Source organism: Pithys albifrons, chromosome 11, assembly GCF_047495875.1.
Source record: "Pithys albifrons albifrons isolate INPA30051 chromosome 11, PitAlb_v1, whole genome shotgun sequence".
NCBI classification, from domain to species: Eukaryota; Metazoa; Chordata; class Aves; order Passeriformes; family Thamnophilidae; genus Pithys; species Pithys albifrons.
Genome location: NC_092468.1, coordinates 20,188,123 through 20,203,180, shown reverse-complemented (window position 1 = coordinate 20,203,180; position 15,058 = coordinate 20,188,123).

Sequence of the window (15,058 nt, the reverse complement as noted above, 5' to 3'; positions counted from 1 at the left end):
GCAAAAAATGCCTCAATGTCATAGCGTCAGCTCATTAGTAAGGGAAAAGAGCTTCCCTTGATTAGTATTAGTCTGATCAGTAGGTATTTAAGGAAGCAGTTTTTGAGGTTTGTCTTCTGTGGTATGTGCTAAGACAGCCCAAGGTTTCTGTCCCACAGACACAGATGTGGTGTGGGACAAGGAATCTTGATCATGTCTCCTGAACTTGGCCCTAGAGAAAACTTCAGGAGCAAACAACCAGTCAATCAATGCAGGTGACAAGAAAAAACCCCTTCTTTGGCCAGACAAGGAAAGCAAAGGAGATCACCCTGGTCTCCTCTCCTCCAGCTATAACCACCTACCATGGTGTGCTGGACACCACCACCTGTATGCTAAGGGAGCATTTTTGGAGATGAAAGCTTCAAACAATTTAGTGGGACAGCATATTAGGGCCTCTCCTTGCATCTCTTTGTTCAGCGTCAGGAGAGTGTGCCTGGGATGGTTATATTTATAAAACTGCAGAGAGCAATGTGAATGTTGCAATCAGCTCCCTGTGCTAAATGTGGCTTTGGCAGATACTCTCAAGCTTCACTAAATCCCCTTCCTTAGGGAAGGGGAGTGCCTCAGACTGTCTATCACCCCGTTTGCTCTGGCCAGCCTCAGCACGTGGCAGCGCCTGCTGTCCCCAGAGGCTTTTGGCAGGGCTGTATCTCAGGCAGCAATGCTGTGAGGAAGGCAGGAGAATATCAGAAACAAAGTTAACATATAAAGAAGAGAAGAGAAAAAAAAAAAGGAAGTCAACCCCTGGTAAAGCCATCTGACCTTTACTCTCTTTTATTTCTACGGCCTGGGACAGTCAGGCTGGTCACTGCTCACAGCTTTGGGCACCTCATTTGGCTGGCATGTCTGGGGCAGCACTTACTGGATTCCTGGGTAGAAAACATGGCTTTCACAAGGTCATGGTCTCCAAAAATCAGGCAGAGATGTTGGGAAATACCAAGGGGAAAAACCTGAGGCAAATGACATGGTTGGGCTTAGAGACCTGGAAAACCTGGAAGACAGCAATGAAATCATTGCTCCAGTAGCACATATTTGAGCCTCTGCCAGGAAAAAACTTCAGAGGTTTAACTAACAAATGGAGGCATTTTTCTGACACAAAGAAGCTCTCTTTTGGGTCTGGGTAACCTAATCCACTTGCAGTGCAAATGATGGCTCATGGAAATGTTTGGCAGATGGAAGGGGAGGGAGGAAGGGCACAGTGCCAGGGGTGCAGTGGAATGGAGGTGTCCTATCCTGTGAGACGTGTTTCCACCCAACTTCAGCTCCTTTTAAGAGAGGCACAAGGGCCTACCAGTGCAGATGTGCCTTGTGGGATGATCACATGGACTTTAGGAGCCTTATGGGGTTTATTTGAGAGTGTCAGGTACATCCTACAGATAGGAGGGAAAGAAGTCTCTAAAGCAAAACTCAGTGTATTTGCAGATGCTCATGAGCTCAGTTATAGAATGGTGGGGGTTTTGCAGTTGACCTGTGCAGGGCCAGGAGCTGGATTCAATGATCCTTGTGTGTTCCTTCCAACTCATGATATTCTATGATTTTATGATTCAAATGCCTCACAGAAGATCACCAGTGCATTCATTTCTACAATAGCATGGAATGTCAACATCTCTGTGCTGGCTATCCTTCAGTTATAGTGAGTGGCTCCAACATTTGGGATTCCCAGCAGACTTGGGAGGGATGTCTCAGGTAGTGCAGGTTGTTCTCGTAGCACCACAGTGCTCCCAGCTCTTGGATGGGGCAGTGAGCTGTCCACACTCACTGGCACAGGGGCTTCCCAGCATCTCAAGTGCCGACTGCTCCTGGGCAACTGCCTCAAGTGGCCAACAGAGACAAGCCCAGGCTGCCTCTGGGCACTGACGAGCCATGAAAAACCCTTGCAGATATCTATGTGCCTGCAGTTCTGGTGACAAATCTCATTCAAAATCAACATGTCATCTATATGAGATGTCACATTTTATAGCATTACTTCACTATGTCCAGTAGAGCTAAAATCAAGGAGAATTTTCCCATCTTTGTGATTTTCCCTGCCTATACATTAGATAGAAATGGAAATATATTAATTTTGTCATCAGTAGAAAGGAGACATTTCTTCTCTCCAATATTTGTTGGCTTCCAACAACACTCTAATTTTTCTACTCTCTTTTACTCTTCCCTCTTGAAATGCAGCATATTTTTCAACAGCTTTCTAATGCAGCAAGACAACACTGAACTTCCTATAGACTGTGTGTCCTCCAAGCTAAACACTCATCCTCCTTTGTCCTGAGTATGAAGTGAAGCCCAAGATGAAGCAGGATGCTCTGGTGCTTGCCTGGGAATGACAGGTCAGGGGAGCCAGGGCAGAACCTCTCTGAGTGCTGAACTGACGGGCTACCAGCAGCCCCACTGGGAAATGATTGATTAGTTTTGCCTTTGCCATCTGTTAATTAGCTAAGGGAATGGATTTGCAGATCCAGAGCGCTGCCTGAGGGGAGGAAAACAGGCGAAGACATTGGTACCCTCAGGTCAGTGCTGACAGCACACAGCAGCAATTGAAGCTCCCAGCGACTCAGCCATCATGAGGACCAGCTCATGGGTCACATTTTCTCCAGCCAGGAGCCACTTGCTGCCCATGCCCTGCTGCTTTCATGGGGAGAAGGGGGAAGAAGGGAGAGAGGCTGCCCCAGTGCTTGAGTGACTTTACAATTACAACGAGTAAATCCATAAATGCCTACATGTTTGCATTGCTAATGTCAGACTAGAGGACTGCGGGATCACCCTGGAGTTGAAATCCGGCTCCCAGCTGTACCAAGCTCTTAATATCCATGGAACAGCATGGACAAGTGAAGGGCAGGGTTTGGTGCCAGGACTGGATATAATTTCATGTGTTATGTCCACTTGATTGCCTACTTAGAAATTATAAAAATGTACTGTATTTTAAAACTGCAGTCATAAGACAGCAGTTTCCATCTGAATGATAATGAAACACACTCCAAGGTTATGCTGGTACTTCTCTGGTGCTATTAGAGATCAGCTCACAGCTACAAAAGAAAAAATATATTGCACTAATAAATGTTCCTCATGTATAAGTTCCCCTTCAGGAGTAATTAAATGTGACTTTTTTCTTTTTTTTAGATGGCTGATTTGTGGGGTAGCTGTCATGTTTTTGTCTGAGGCTTGAAAAAGAGAATTTGAAGACTGAGATATTTAAAGAGAGTAACAAACACTACAGGGAGAATTCCCACATGGCCATGGCAGGAGTTTCTGCTCGAGCTGCCAGGTCTGTGAGTGAGGGCACTATGGTGAGTTTCAATGTACCAGAGAAAGAGTGCATGAGTTTGATCCTGCACTCTTTTCCCCATGGAGCACAGCTCAGAGGCTCCTTCAACTCTTGTGTCTGTACCTCCCATAGAAATGCTTCCAGAAATGGGAGGTGCAATCTTTCAGAATCTTGGAAAGTCTACAAATTGCTGAGAGGCAGCACCTTGTGCTCTTACATGGCCATGCGCATGAATTCAGCTGTGCATCCAGGGGATGAACCCAGGAATGGGTCTGTGGGTGCAATGGGATATACCTGGGGGGTGCACCCACTAGGCAATCTTGCCTGGCTTTTTACCTTATTTGAACAGATGCTTTTTCTCAAGCATTGGAACAGGCTGCCCAGGAAAGTGGTAGAATCACTGTCCCTGGAAGCATTAAAAAATACGGAGATGAGGCCCTTAGGGACATGGTTTAGTGGTGGGCTTGGCAGAGTTTGGGTAAATGGTTGGACTCAATGATTTTAGATGCTTTTCCAACCTTCATAATTCTATGATTCTAACACAGAGTCCTACATAAACATTAAGCATCACTAGGGATGATTTTTCGAATGCAACAAATTGCAAAACGACTGCATGAAACTCATTATAATTACATCTCTGTGGCTCAACAAATTATGTCAAGCCTCTCTAAGTCCCCAAAATCCATCACCCATCCATGAAGGTTATATGTAGCAGCAAGGGAAAGCTCAAAAGCAGCAATATGCAATTATTGCTGCTCTGTCCAGGTCAGCAGGTGAGTGACTGCTGCTCCAGACACCTGTTCTGGAATCTGGGGAAGAACTGGGAAGAATCAGTCCACCCAAGACTTGTGGGGTGAACCTCTGGGTCTCCTCTGCAGAGGAACAGTGACAGATTTGACCTCCTGGTTGCTAGTGTGGATGAGGAGGAGAGAGGGCAACCAGACAGGGCTACAGAGCATTTTATGCTACTGAGGCCAAAAGAATGAGCATGGGGGCTGGGAGAGAAAAGTTTGATTCTAGCTTTTACAGACTTTTATGCATACAATTAAGGTCAGGGTTATATTTCCATTTGTTTATTTATTTGTTTTCTTGGTTTCAGGGCTGGATAGCTGCATTTGAGCCCTGCAAGCTGCTGATTTTGCAATCTTCTCTCTTGGTGAAAGTGTTTTGTTTATATTACCAGGCATGTGTTATTTCAATTTTTGTTTTTATCTCCAGTATCAATCAGTGAAACAGTCTCAAGAAGCTAGGCCAGGCCAATGAGAAACATGCAGGTTTTGTTTGGACTGAGACATAGCATTCCAGAAAGTTGGCTGCACCTCAAAAGACTGAGAATAATGGTATTTACTGATCCCCACCTTGCAAACAGAGCCAAACCCCAGGCTTTTCCCACTAGCGGCTGTTAAACCTGATGGTGAAGGTAGAGGTGATTAACCCCTGGTTTCCCTCACTTTATTAGCTCTTTAGATAGTAAAAAAATATCCTAAATATCCTTTTCTGGGCCAAGACTGAGAACCGACTTGGCCACCCTTTCAGTGTCCTTCATCTACGCTGAGGGCTGGTGCTCTGTATCTCGCTAACTGGATAGGAGCATCCATGGATGAAAACAGGTCTTTGCTGTGAAGAGATCTATATGCATCTGTTTTTAACCCCTCCCCCTGCTTACCATGGGGAAAAAATAGTCTGCTCAGTCTCATTTCCCAGTGCTCTGCACAAGCAATGGGATCAGAACATCTGCATGTTCACTGCTCATCCATCTCCAGCATCCAAATCCTGCGCTGATAGTGAACATCAGGATGGAGGAGTTTCCAAGCCTGGAAGATGAGCTCGGTATCCTCAGCTGGTGGGGCTGGTAGGGAATCTCTGGGCTTAGCAGACTCTGCAAAGACTCTCCCTGGCTGTCAAAATGGTGATCTGCTCTGCAGGCAGTAAGGGGAAGAGGCAGGGAGTGGGACCACGGCCACCAGTGCTCATAGATCAGGAGAAGATCCAAGCTGTATTTTCTTTTTGAACTTGAGATTTTTGACTCGAATAAAAAAAAGAGATCTTCTGAAAAACAAAGATGGAGAGGGGAAAAGGAGTGCCAGCCTGTCTACAATTGCTGGAGAGGTCAAAGAAATTGGTTTCCTAACAGGAATGTGACAGCTCAAGGATTTACAGCTGAAAGCATAAGGACACGTGCATATTTGTGCTTCAGATGGATGTAAAAGGGCATAAATACCAGCTAAAATGTATTCTAAGAAAAAAAATCCAATACTCTCGAATCATTACAATTCAAACAAAGCAATTGTCAATTCCTGGGCAATTTACATTTAAATGCACAATATAATTCTCATGCTAAATTGTCTGTTTCCAGTGTTGGCCTCCTCAGAGTATGTGTGGGGGAGGGAGAGGCAGGCTGCAGTTGAACTTGTGGATAGCCGCTGGTCTGGAGCATCTATGCTGTATGGCCAAGCTGAGTGACCTGTATTTCGTGCTTCCCTCAACCAACCAGGGACAGTCACACTTTCGGCAGAGAAACCCAAAAACCTTTTCACCCCAAAAGCACAGAGGAGATGGGAGATAGAGAAAAACAGAGATCTAAGATCTAAATGTTCAAGAGTACCAGAGCATTAAATAATATGACACTTTTAGACGCAAGCAGGTCCCTCATCAGACAGAAAGATCTCCTATTTCATGCTCAAAACCAACCCCTCTCCCAGAACGCTGCTTATTGCAACATATTTCTGCTAACAAGATAAGACTTGCTGTAACATCAGCCTGCCTACATGTCATCCACTGCCTGCTTCCCATCTGTTAGTCTTGATATTTCCTTATTCTCTTTCTCTTATACAGCTCCATGAATAGTTCCCCTCTGTAGCACAGGGAGTGAAATTGGAGAACACAATGTTGCTCCCTGGGAAAGGCATATATTGGTTTGAAACAAGAAGCTTAAAGGCCCAGGCAGGTTGGTTGTTCCCTGAGACAGCAGAGAGAAATGCAGTGAGAAAATGGAGGGAGAGTTGAATTCAAAGTGTCTGTTCTTTAATTATAAATGTTCTTCCTCCAAACAGCTTTTCTTAACAGCTGGTCATCAATTATGTGGAGTTACTGAGGTTTTCAGACAGGAGATCAATAAATGGGATTTTTTCTTGGCCAGGAGAAACCATTACATAATGGCTGTGTTTCTTCCCTCTGCTTGCCAAGCTTTCAGGAACTGGCAGGCATTCAAGACAGTGAGGCTATTCTTAGATGAGGGGCACAGCATCAAGCTCAGCAGCACCAGCAGCATGGTCTCCAATGCCCAGAGCCCAGGAGGGCATGCAGGAAGGGTCAATGTGGGACAGAGCATCTCAGCCCTCCCTGCCACCCTAGGATGAGCACAGAGCTGGATGCAGCTTTTGGAAGATGTATGTTAATGAATCAACAGCCTCAGTGCAGCAGCATGTCTGAGAGGCATTTAAAAACATGCCAGATCTAAATAAAAACAGCCCAGACGGTGGCAGGGGAAGATGGACAGCCTTGCAGAGCTATCAACAGCCTCACACAGAAACCTTGGGATGTGAGGGGGAATAAATGCCTTAGTGTAACAACTTGAGATCTGTACACTTTTGCTGTCTGGTTTGACTGTGTTATTTGCAGTGAAATCCAGGCTATCTGCACAAAAAAAGGGAGAGCTGCCTTTTCACAGGCTGCAACCTTTGCTGCATGTTCCATGCAAATCAGGCTGCTGCTCTATACTTTAAATGGAGATTCTCATCTGTGTTTCTGCAGATGACCTTTCTCACACTGACATGACACATAAGCATTTCTAGAGACATTTCTGTGACCCACTATCATTCCGTAAACCAACTGGCTACCTCTAGAGTTGCAGAGCTTAAAAATAAGGCCCACTCCCTTTACAATCCGTGACTTACAAAGAAAACCAAATTCTGTAGATGAGTTCTGCTGCCACAACCCCAAGACTTCATGTGCCAGCCTGGAGCTGCAGCAGCATGTTCCTGTCACAGCCAGCACTACAGGGGATAATAGGTTTGTCAGCTGCTTGTGACACAGCACTGCCATATGGGATGGTGCACTCACCCACACACATCTATCAGCCCTTCCTCAGGTGAGGGCAAGCAGGATCAAGCTCATTAGGTTTATGCTTGGTAGAAACATAAACATATGAAAAGGCAAATTTCTCTCTGCCATGTGCTGAGCAGTGGAAATGCATCTACTCCACTTTAGCCAGTCAGCAGCAGCGTCAAGCAAGGAGGGCAGGACCGGGGTGGGCTGAGAACCAGCCTGAAACCACTCGGGTGAGTGTTGCTCATGTGAGCACCACCAGTGAGACCCCTGGCAGGGTGGTCCTTGAAGCTGTTCAGCAAAGCAATGCAAAAAACAAAAAAAACCCAAATATTTTCATGGCCCAAACACTGCATGAGACAGCTGAAGCTGCCAGAAAGGCCTGGTGCTCTGGGGAAAAATGAAAAGATTTATTTCAAAGCACAGGAATAAAAGCACTTTGCAGCACCTGAGCCAAAATGTGCTCTCAGCTCACCTTCCAGTGTAAGATCCAGAACAATGCTTGGCTGATATCCACACGTATAAAGGTTTGGTTTCAGAAATATGGACTTTCAAGGCTCTTTCCCAGTACAACAAGCTGGGGCACAAAGGCGTTTGTGGTGTTGGCTTTCCCCAAGCCCCAGGGGTCTTGCTGTGATAGTTCCAGGCATTACATACCTGGGGATTTTCTTGTCTGACCCACGAAGAAAGCAAATATAATTCAGTCATCCTGTATCTGACAGCTCTTCTACTTTTCTGTGCAGCTGATTTCCCTTAAAGTAAGTATGGTATCTACTGCCAGGTAGTCAGTGAAACTTGTTTGCAAGCAAGATAACTAGCAACACAACCCCTTGCAGAAAACTAGCCAAATGTTAGAAATAGCTCCTCAAGCAAAGGTTTGACAAATCAAGTGCACATCACAAGAGCTGCAGAGTCCTCTGTGATATAATTTCCAAGATTAATTCATGCTTAATAAACAGCACAATAAAGTAGGCTGATAGCAATGCTTTTCTCCAGGCCAAGGTAATGCTTATTGCCTCTATTGTATTTGATGCATACACAGAAGGGAACATGGGCCAGAGGTGGTTTGAAAAGGCTAATGACATTTTATAGGTGAAACTAAAGGAATAGATAGAAACATTTGGAGAGGGGGAAAACATTAACCTGGAGTGGTTCCAAGGTCATGCCCATACCATTTTCCTAAACAGGAAGAGGTAGATTCTGCCAGGTGTGGGTAGGGGCAGCATCTCTGTGGTACCAGCAGTTCATCCTGGTCTGAGGAGTCCTGACACTCCCCCTTTGGTCCCAGTCCCACTGCAGACCCACACCCCTTTATCCCAGCAGCAGAACCAGATGACCTGCACTCATTGCCCACTTCTCAGGCTCCTTCCCAGCCTGCAATTCACTTGCATTTTTCACTCTGCTCTGGGTCACCCACATTTACTTTTTTCCCAAAGAGCAGGAAAAATAAATTAATGAAACATCACAGCATGCAAGATGCCCTCCCCCTCACTGCTTGGCTTCTCCTGTGAAGACTGTCAGTGCTTCACCTCCTTTTTGATGTATATTCAGCAGAAGACAGGGAGCCGCAGTAGTTTCTGTGGGCAGCAGGAATGAAAGGGAACGACAGAGGCAGGGAAAAAAAAATAAGGAAAGATCTTACAGCTCTTTGATTGTGCTGGCGCTTTGTTTGAGGTATACAAAAAAAAAGCTCAACCTGCTGAAGGGATTTGTCTCCTCAAGGTAATAACCTGTTCAGGAGACTTGTCTCACCTTTCAAGTATGGAGTTCCTCAGAAGCAATCCCACCTCTCAAGTGGCCCCTAAACATCAGGGCTATTTTCAGTCAAGGCTGAGATTCTCTTCTGAGCCACTTCCCCCTCCTCCCCCCCCCCGCCCCAGTTTTGACTGGGGACCACTGCTCACCCATGGGGGGGACAACCAGCTTTGTCGAGCTGTGAATGGTGTTGGGCTGGAGCAGGGACCTTCTGCTCAGGTGTGGTTGGAGACACCAGAGGAGAAGAGCACCCTTGAGGGGATGAGAGGGGTTGTCCCCGCTGCAGAACCCGGACATCAGTGTGCAGAAGAGACACTCAGCAAACAGGCAAGCAGATGGGCACGTCACAGGCCAGATACTCATGGGGTGTAGATCAGCAAACTGTCCCCAGACTCATTCTTCAGACTAATTGGTGTGTGCTGCCTGCAGGCTGCCGTGAAAGAGTTAAATTCCATGATTCAGCAGGCATCTGCTCAGCTCCCAGAAAAGCTCCTTTGCTCAGAAGATTTATGTCAGTCTTGAAAGAAAGGAACCAGACCAAACTAAGGCATTTTAGGAAAATATCCTCTTTTCTGTTAACTTCTGAGAATTTCCTCATGACATCTGCTATATTAATTTTTTTTTCCTTTTTGTGACACAGTCCTGCAAACCTCTAGTCCTGAGAATAACTTCAAAACATTTAAATCGTTCTCCATTCTCCAGCATTTGGATGTTAAAGTACTTTACAAGCATTCAGGGGTGTCAGCCAAGATTTTCAAAAAGCAACCTGCATTGCTGGATGCCTCCCTTCACAGCAAATTTCTGTAACAGGGCTTCATTTTCAGAGGTGCTGGAGTACCCAACCTCCGCAGATGAAGTCAGAGAAACAAAACCACTCATCACTTTTGAAAGCCTGACCTTTAATTTGACAATACCTTTGCAGAGCCTGATTACCAGAGAAGAGAATCATCAGGAGTTGGAAGATACATCCAAGGTCACACAAGAAGGCTGGGACAAGCCAGGCATGAAGCAAAATTTGCTCAAAATCACCTTAATTGCAGGACCATTCTTGTTGTGTTAGCTCCAGTAGAAGAGAAATACCTTCTTTGCAGAAAAAGGTTGTTACTTTCATGGTCAAGAGTTCTTAAGGAGAAAAAAATGCACTGTTGTCTGCTAAAACCCAACTAATTTTGTTTGTTCTTTGGTTTCATTTTAGCTTTTTAGGAAAGCAACAAAGATACTGAGGCAAAAGCTGAAAACAAACTTGTGATCAGTTTTTTGACAGAAGGGTAAGCCCTGAGTTCTGACAGAGTTTGCCAAATAAAGACAACTTGACTGATAAGAATGGCCTGGAAAATGAAGCATGTGAAGAAAAATTGTAGTATTCAAAAGGGGCCTCTAGTCTCATTTATTTTTTTTAACATAAGACAATGACACAGAAGTAGAATGGAGATATGACATTTAGGCTTTAAAATCATCAGTGCAGACTTGGAAAGGGACTGACTGATGGATCAGGTTAATTAACTATCCATTACTGGCATGTCCAGCACAGTGAACACCAGATCAGCTGCTGCCCAGTGCCACACACAGTGCTGGAAGGATTTCATACAAAGAGGTTTGGAGCAGGGAAAGCAGTTCCTGCTTAAATAACTCCTAATGGAGGGCTGTGTTTGAACAGTGATGAGAGGCTTTTATGTGCCTTCAGTGCTGTGAAAGAGCTTAAAACGTGAACTCTCAGCTCTCTCTGGCCAGAAGAGATGAATGAAGGTTGTCATTGTTCAAGGCGTCATCACCATCAGAAGAAATTTTAGACTCTGCTGGGAAGGGGAAGCAGTTTTTCATCTGAGAAGCCTTATCTATTGTGCAGAGGTCTATTCACAACACAGAGTGTCTTCTGGAGAGAGACAGTGAAGCTCATTCTTGCCCCATTCGTGCTCTGTCTGGCTGCTCTGGTGGCATAGGTGGGCTGTGCCAGACACCTGAAGGACGCAGTGACAACATCCCTGCAGCAGGGGAGCAGAGCCAGCACTGGTGGTCTGGGCTGTCCCACTTAGCTGTGTGCTGCAGGTTGCTGCAAGGACAGTAGAAAGCATAGACTGTGTATGCAGGGCTGAGCAGGGCAATGTCAGCCCTGGGAAGCCTCCTGTGAGCTGTTAAAGCAGCTGCAAAAGCTGTGCTGGCACATATCATGTGTTGCTTTGGCCTTTCCATAAACCAGAATCTAGAGAGAGTGAAGTTATTATGAAGTTACTATTGCTGTTCCCTTCCTTGGCTACAAATTCTGTGCCATATCCCTTAGGGAATACAGAATAAAGTGGGGCAGAAAGGCAGGATTTAGCAGTGGCAGTGTCCAGGAAGAACAGATTTAAGGACTAGTAATGCTTCTTTGGTGCCTACCTCTGAGGTGAGCTGCTGGTACAAAACGAAACATGATTTGAACAGTTCTTGGGGGAATTCTGCAGTCCTGACTCCTCAGAAAACTTGTTTCTTGCACATTTCTGCTCATATTAATCATATTTTGTCACTTAATTTCCTACAGAGTTGGATGTCTATCGGCATGTAAGCATCATCCTCCCTGATGAATCAAATTCCTTGGGCAAGGGGTACCAGTCATCACTAATTCTCCTTCTGAATAAATTGATGGTGGCAAGACTTGACCAGAGATGCATTTTTAGCAGACTGAGGCCCATGCTTTCAAATCCAGACACCTTGGCATGCACAGTCCAGCTGGAGGCTCATACCAAGGTATTTTTGTAGCCATTTCTCAGACAGGGATTCCATGTCCCTCTTTAAAAAAAACAAAAACAAACCAAACAAAAAACCCCAAACCAACTCAGGATTAACACCGTCTGTGTACTGAAAAGCAGCAGAGTGAATGAAAGGGATTGCTGGCCTCTGAATTTCCCATCTGCTGGCTGTTAGTTTGTGACAAGATCAACTGAAAGTTGTTCCAAGGCAGGAGTGCACAGGGCATTTCCAAGAACACATCTCTTTTTCCAGGAATTAATTTTAATTTTTGACCATTCAAATTAACCTGCTGTGAGGCCCCAACAGTATGCACTCACAAACAGGAAGGTCTTCACTCATAAGAAAAAAACCCATGTTTTTAAATCCAGCATTTGACTTGAAGATGTGAAACCTATAATTCTATTAATTTTAGGAATACATGACAGCAGTGCAGGAGACCAGCAGAAGCTGAGAACCATTTTGCTGGCAGAAATCAGAGCAGAAATAAATCAGGCAGCCTGAAAATTAAACAAAACAGTACACACTTCTCAGGAAACCAAGCAATTATTCATGCAACAGAAAGGCATTTGGTAGTGGATGAGCAAATAATTTTGCATAGCTAATGAGCCTGAAAATTGCGAAGGAGAAAGCACAAAGGAACTTGTTTCTGGGGGTTATAATTTGCTAAGTGCTGGTACAAGCCCTTGCAAAGTGATTTGCTTTGGCCTCTCAGCCACAGTTGCCCAAGGAGCAGAAGGGAAGTACATGAGTCTTGGCCCTTCAGTGAGATGTTTTAGGGACTGAAAACACCAGAGCTTATGGGAATCCTTATTCCCGCAAGGAAACAGCCCCAGCAGGGATAGCACCACCTGAGGAGACTGTACTGCTCATCCCCACTCCACCTGGAGCAAGCCTTCCTCGTCTGAAGTGCTGAGGAGCATTTTCACATCTCCCCTGAGTCAATCAATAAAGCCAAAGCAAAGGTGAAATGTCAGGAACAGGGTGGAGGTTGTATTGGCCCTGAACAGGGCACTGATCCAGGGACATCAGGCAAATGAGAGAGGAGATCAGGGAGCAGAGGAACAACTTCCTTCCCAAACCCATCTCCATTCCACATGGTGATGGGGCATAAGTTTACCTCGTTGGCTTCCCAGTCCAATCCCTGTGCCCAGCTGCAGAGATGTGCTGTGACACCATCTCTGGAGATGCAGTGGATCTGGCCTCACTGTTTTTACAGAGGAGACTGAAAGTAATTGAACAAAATCTGTTTCTGATTAAAGAGATTATATCTCATAGAGCGTTTTTTAAAATTGCACTTAAATGGCTTTTATGTAGCTTGTTATTTTGCAATAAGATTAACACCAAGGTGGATTGAATTACCTGTTAATTCAACACATAATTTACTGGTACCTCCATGTGCCATCAAGGATATATTTAAAGACGTCTTGACAACGGATCCATAGAACACACAATAAGGACATCATTACTTAAGAAGATACATCCCCAAAGAGACACATGACATTAACCCCATCTGTAGATGAGTAATCAGAGCTAAATCAGGAATGTTCCCTTTTAATCTAAAAGAAATGGTGGCCTATAAATTCCACATACAAAAATCCCAGCAATTTACCACATGATTAAACCATAGTGATTTTTTTTTGTACAGCAGTTTTGCTGAAATATTTTAACTTGGGATTCTAAAAAAAATATTTATAGCTCTGAATGCAGTGCTCCTGCTTAGAATAATCAATACTGATTTTAATAAACTTTTAAAAAGATTTATTTCCTTGTTGCGGAAAAGATATAAATTGCAGGGTGCCAACAACTGATGAATTATGATTTAGGGCCAAATCTGTTTCACTTGGAAGAATGGTGATTTTCAATTCAGTGAAGTTTCTCTAACAAGTAGAACAAGGAAGTTTTGGCCCACATTTTTCTTGAAAACCCACCAATAAAGTAATTATCTTGTCATGCTGACAGCCATGTGTATTTATGGCTGGAAAGCATCACGCCCTGCAGACATGTGACAAACAGGCACTTTCTCTGCAGCTCTTCTTCAAACACTGCCTTGTGCTGTGATGGAGTGAGGGTGGGAGAAGTGCCCAGGAATGTGGCTAACAGGTCACAACAAGTGTGCACATGGCTCCCTACCCCAAATATGTTTCCTTTACATGCCTGAAGAATCATTTTTAAGATTTTGACTTTAAATGCTCTGTACCAGGGAGCATGGTGGCACTTTCCTTACAGAGGCACATGCAGAGCAGGTGAGCTCTTAGCCAGGGGGATCACCGGCATCTCCTCACTCCAGTGCCCTGCTCCCACCCAAGCGATTAATACTCTATATCCAGAGAACGATAGTTGGATAAAAACCTGGTATTTAATCTTGTCCATCCCCAAGCAGTTCATGATTGCTCCCCTGAGTCTATTCATGAGCGCTTTGTTCATTCGAGTTTTAAATGACTCAAGAGCTGATAGGGACTCCACCACCTCCCGCAGGAGATAAATCAGTACACTTAAATAAAAGACAAGATGGTATCTAGCATGCTGTTTCTACAGCATTCACCATTAGTTCTTACCCCAAGGCAAGCATGAAATAAACATTCTCTGCTCCCAGGTTAACTGCCTGCCTTTCCTTTGGTACAGTGTGGTATGGACTGTGCTATCATCAACATACAAAATTAGCTACTACTCAATGCTGACAGAGACACATTTAACATATATAGTTTGGCACCACATCCAGTGTTAATTTCCCAGCCCCAGACATGAGGAATGGAAAAGCTTTATTAGATCACTCAGTGCTGCTCACTGTTAGGCAAATGATTTGCTCCTTACTGACAGCCCCTGGAGTTTCTTCCAGTCCAAACTGCAAAATCCTCCCTGTGGACTGCACATTTTTCACATTTATATTTACATCTGTATTTTCTCTATCTTTCTTAAAATGACCCTTATTTTTATAACTGCACTTCTAGGACACTCTCTCACTAATTCCTCTCCCACTCTTTTTTTGCCCTGCTGTACGATTTTTCATAAGTTAGCCCATCCAACTCCTCATAATGACTGGGAGCTTTTCAGATTTTACTTCAACTAATATCTTTTTATGCAGAGGCCTGAAGGCTGAAGGTTCCCCATGGTGACTGGGAAGGAGACCTGACCCTATGATAATACCTTTGCTATGTCCTTCCTCCTTCAGGGCCAGATCCCAAAGAAATGCCAAGCTCCCTGTTTCCACCAGCACATTTCCTTCTTTCTGTGTTG